A 6,000-nucleotide genomic window follows, 5' to 3' on the forward strand; every position below is an offset into this window, starting at 1 on the left:
TCATCATCATATCTTGTTTACCAAAAATGTATGTAAGTATTTATTATGAAACATATCAATGTGGCAATCCATGTCTTCAGCAGAGTAAAATCAATTAAACCCAATATAAGTCCATCTCTTCTTTTAACAAAACTACAGTTATTAAAAGACTCATGTTGCCAAAATCACTGATGGATTATATGGAATATAGAATCAACAAAATAACATTAGTGTTACTCCCATGAAATAAAATATTATAGCCTGATGTTTTTATTTAATGCACTATTTAATTACTCACTATGTTCCAGGTATTTTTTGGAAACAATTGAAGAATAAGAAATATATATTTATTTCATGTCTTGAATAATCTAGATTGTGTTGAGAGCTTGAAATTCAAAACTAATATTCACCATTTATTAAATATCTACTATATCATTCACCTTCACAAAATCTTTGGACATTTTAGGGTATTTTATCTTAATGTATGGTATTGACATTATTAGCCTATATTATATTAATAAAAACTAAGACTTTTTGCTATAATAGGTGAATCTACTTGGATCCAATTCCACGGTAAACTGATGCAAAAAAAGCTTTATGAAGCTTTATGATGCAAAAAGAAACAAAAATAATTTGCATCATCTGAGATTTTACAATTATACTTCAGCAAGGATATGGGATATACATCAGTGGATAACTGTATCAAGCAGAATTGTACAAAAATATACAGCAAATTTCAATCAGTTTGGGAGCACCTGGGGGACTCAGTTAATTAAACATCTGCCTTTGGCTGAGGTCATGGTCCAAGGGTCCTGGGATGAAGCCCCATGTCATTGGGCTTCCTGCTCAGCAGGGATTCTGTTTCTCTTTCTCTCCTGCTCTTCCCTACAGCTTGTGTTCTCTCTCTTTCAAATAAATAAATAAAATCTTTAAATTTTTTTTAAATCAGTTTGTGCCTGTTTAAATTCTGATGGGAAAAAATTCCCATATGCCCTCTATATTTTTACCAAATAATTATTTTTACCAAATAATTATTTACCAAATAATTATAATACACACATTACACATGTTTACAATATGTTATGTGTCTGATATAAAACCACATTTTCAATGCCATATCATCGATATACTGGCTAACTCTCTCTGAAATTTGCCTCAAAAGTGTGTACTACTGTCTATCAGGAATATTCATTTGGGAGACTTAACATGGCCACGTGGGTCAGAGTTGCCCTAGAGAATCCTTACAGGATAGTGTAAACAAGGAGCAGGTAAATAAAATAGAAAAGCATGCCTTCAACCAAACAGAAGAAAAATCATGTGAAAATCATAGTTACTTTTCTTCCTGATAGTTTTATATTTCCAACTTCAAGGGGCCTAATTGATATTCTTTTAAAGAAGATTTTCTCCTTCTCAACACACTTGGTGCTTTTAGTTAGAAAAATTTTGTGTCCTGGGACAGTTCACTATATTGTAGGAGACTTAGCTGCATCCCTGACTCCTACCCATCAGGTTCCAGTTGTTTTTTCTTGTCATGAAAATAAAAAATGTCTCAGACATTGCCAAATGTCACCTGCATGTGTGGAAAGGGACATAACATACCTGATTACTGACCATTGTTCTAGGGTCTTACATTGGAGAAGAATAGTCTTTAATCAAATAAGAATCAATGTAGAATAGTTTTTAACCAAATGAGAAACATTTGTAGTTTTATTCAAAATAGGCTGAATAAGTCTGGCTAACAAGGGAAATCATTTTTCAATAGGTCTTATACAGATAAAGGAGAGGGAAGGACATTCCCAGAGGAAATACTCTGGACAAAATCAAAGGAGCATAAAATATACAGTGGGATTGAAAATCAACAAGTAACTTTCATATAAGAGTTGTTTCATAAAGAGATGATGGTTGTTCAGGCTAAGGAAAAAGGAAGAATAACAAACATAAGCTTCCAATTCTAAGCAAAATAATTACAAAAACCTAGGTGGAATAACAAGTTTTTTGTTTTGTTTTGTTTTTGCCTCTAAAAATCCATTCTACCCTTCAACAGATGAATGGATAAAGAAGATGTGGTTCATATATACAATAGAATATTACTCAGTCATTAGGAAGGATGAATACCAACCATTTACATTGACATGGATGGAACAGAGGGGATCATGCTAAGTGAAATTAGTCAAGTAAAGAAAGGCAATTATCATATGGTTTCCTTCATATGTGGAACATAAAGAATAGCTCAGAGGACAATAGGGGAAAGGAGAGAAAACTGAATGGGAAGAAATCAGAGAGAGAGACAACAACGAAACACTCTGGACTCTGGGAAACAAACTGAGGGTTACAGAAGGGAAGGGGATTAGGACATGGGGTAACCAGGTGATGGTATTAAGGAAGACATGTGTAGTGATGAGCACTGGGTGTTATATACAACTAATGAATCATTGAACACTACATCAAAATGATGTATTATATGTTGTATTATATGGTTGTATGTATAAATTAAATGATGTATTATATGTTGGCTAATTGAACATAATAAAAAAAAATAAACATAGACTCTGTTAGCAGATTGTTAAGTAGCTTAAAAGATGAGAGCTGACATAGGGAGATGAAGTTAGAAGAATACTTGTCATAGCCCAGATAGGATAGGATGAAGTGACCTGGCCACATTAAAGAGTAACATAGAAACAATATTTATGCTGCTCAATGACTTGATGGATGGAAATAATGGGAGGTGAGACAAAGATGTCCTTGGGTTGAGAGTAACAACACTGAATGAGAAAGACAATCTCTGGAAACATTTCCCTCTCCAAGGTCTCTGACCTTCACCCTTTGATCTCTGCCTCACGTCCCCAAGGAATAGACTATCTTTGCTTCTGTGATAGCTTGTCCATTTCAGGACAGCTCCAGTTGTCAGACAAGTCTTCTTTTTAGTGAGCCTCAAACTGCCTTCCTCTTCATTTCTCATTAAAGTCCTCAATCCACCTTCTGAAGAACATATCAGCCATGGGACATGGTGGTTAATTAGTGGATCTGAAGTCAGGACAGTTTAAATCCCTGGGATACTTTTTAGCTTTGTATGCTCTTCAGACAGTTCTAAAACTTGTCATTGTCTCAATTCTTTATTAGTGAGGCAAAGTTAACTGGTAGAAACTCACTTCATGGTAACTGTGAGGATGAAATGATGTAATGCATTTAAAATATTTAGATGTTATGCATTTAAAATGTATTTTTCAATGTATTTTATTTTAATGTATTTAATGTAATTTTAAATGTATTTTATTTTAAATGTGTTTAAAATGTATTTTCTGCTCAAATAAAGTTACCATGTCCTCCATGTGACTAAGTTCAGTTAGTTGATGAGCATGTCACCAGGTGAGATTTCCCCTGAATGATTTGAGGGCATCATTGCTACTGAATCTCTTCCAGTCTAAATATGTATAATTTCCTGACCTTTAATCAAAAAGTTTTCTGTGCATTGATCAGCCCTGATCCTCCTCTAGGATGCTCCTATGTGTCAAACTCACTTTAAAATTTGTCACCTACTGTGTGATTAATTGACTCAAAAATATTCTGAACAGCCTGAGACAAAAATCTTCACATTTGAACAGTCCACTACTATAATATTTGATTGCTTTTTTTCATCCTGGCATCTTCTTGGATCACATAGGTTATATGTTCTCTTTGAAACTAATGTACCATTTCCCCACATTCAGTGCATAATCTCAAGCCCAAAAATTTACCAGGGATCACCTGTGGTATCATACATAGAAGTCCCAAATTAGGAATCCTGGTGGTTCAGCTACAGAGGATGACCATTTTGTACTAAAGGAGACAGCTGGGTGATTGGTTTTCACCAATGGCTGGTGAGCCTTTAGGTTTGTGAAAAAGGAGGAACAATATGGCTCAGAACTTGGAAAATTGATTATCTAAATGCAATTCTGCATCTTTAAAATTTTCAAAGTGGTCTTTCTTTGGGATTGGAAACAAAATGACCCTCCCTTTGAAGCTTCCTCAAAGAAGACAGTGCCCCAAGACAACACAAAACAAGTCAATGACACATGAAAAACAATGAGCCAATGAAAAGAAAATAAAACATCCTGAGATACTTAGACATCAGTTTAGGCAAGCTGACAGAAATTAAATAATTATTTCTGTAATCTAATTACAGCCAGAGAAAGATTGATTTCTTATTTAGGCTTCATAAGGGGGGCTGAACTAGGAAAGTTCACTTCAGAGCTTCCATAGTCTTTTACTTTCTGAGTTTCTCCCACATGAACTTTGGTGACACCAATCTTTCCTTTCTCAAACGAGCTCATTAAATTGTCCCAGTGATGTTCAAAATTCTAATTAAATGATGATACTCATTTTTTAAAAATTCAGTGTCATTCACAATATCTATATCAACTTCCCAGCTGGGAACTATAATTCATGGCCATTATATTTAGTTGAAAGAATGTTGATGCCTTATAAAATGGATATAAGTTTTATTGTCAAGTAGAAGGAGAGAAAAGATTCTCTTCCTCTGCATAGTACCAGAGCAAGCATCACAACACTGTATTATATGCATCTGCCTGAAAGACATGATGGTCTTACTTGGAGTCAGACTGGTTTTTTCCCCCTGTGTCATTGAGTGTGAGCCTATTTAGTAGACCTGTTCTTTCTGCACTGAAAGAGTCTCTGACTCCCAACTTGTCATTACGCTGCCATAAAATTACATTGTGTGCTGGGTCAGTTCACACTGGCTTAGGAGAGATCATTGTGTACATCTCTTCCCAGTTCTAGAATCAGTGATGTCATATGGTTGTTTGAAACCAGCCATAACTGGAGAACTTGCACCAGAAAAAGAAACAAACAATGTATATCTAGGTGCCAATGACCCGACAGAGTAACAACACGTGGGTTCAAAATAAAATAAAATGTTTTCAGAGAAAATAAAATGAGTAATTTTCAGATGGAATATGAAGTATGCTGAGGTGTGGTCAGCAGGTTCATGAACACTGTATACTACTGTTTATAAAGAGTATAGGTAACAATGTAGACTTACTGAGTGAATGCAAAGGTGCTTTTGGAATCGTGCAAAAAAAGCTTAAACCTCATGGATTCATAATGTAAACTTCATAGACTCATAATGTTATATATGTTAGGGACAAAAATCTTGTTAGAGACTATTTAGTAAAACCCATTAGGACTCTAGAGGAAGAAGATGTTTTAGAAAGAGTACAACTCCTTATTTCTGGCAGATATAGTTCCTTAACTCTCCCAATATATAAAATAGAAATAATTACCTTTGTAAGTATTCTAATGGAGCTTTATCTCTCCAGGAAATGCAATAGAAAATACAGAAATAAAACTTTTATTTTATTTTATTTTTTTAATTTTATTTTTATTTATTTATTTGACAGACAGAAATCACAAGTAGACAGAGAGGCAGATAGAGAGAGAGGGGGAAGCAGGCTCTTTACTGAGCAGACAGCCCTATGCAGGCCTTGATCCCAGGACCCTGAGATCATGACCTGAGCCGAAGGCAGAGGCTTTAAACCACTGAGCCACTCAGGCACCCCAGAAATAAAATTTTTAGAAGAAGCTCTTATTTCTGCATGTCATCCAGAGAAACTCAGAAATAAAACACCTAAGCTTTTAAAATAACAGTTAAAAATCCAAGTTGAGGGGTGCCTGGGTGGCTCAGTGGCTTAAAGTCTCTGCCTTCAGCTCAGGTCATGATCCCAGTCGAGCATCAGGCTCTCTACTCAGCAGGGAGCCGGCTTCCCTCTCTCTCTGCCTGCTTCTCTGCCTACTTGTAATCTCTGTCAAATAAATAAATAAAATCTTTTAAAAAATCCCAGTTGAATAGTTTTTACTATGATGATTGATAAAATCAATCAAGTGAGAAGAAGTAAGTGTACATAAAAAATGGAAAATACAAAATAAAAGGAGACTGGCCATGATTATATTATTTGTGGAATGTCTGAATTAAGATGGGAGTCCTTACAACACAGAGAGGAGACAGATCATTTAAAAGCTTGTGTG

The sequence above is a fragment of the Mustela erminea genome, chromosome 9 (assembly GCF_009829155.1).
Source record: "Mustela erminea isolate mMusErm1 chromosome 9, mMusErm1.Pri, whole genome shotgun sequence".
NCBI classification, from domain to species: domain Eukaryota; kingdom Metazoa; phylum Chordata; class Mammalia; order Carnivora; family Mustelidae; genus Mustela; species Mustela erminea.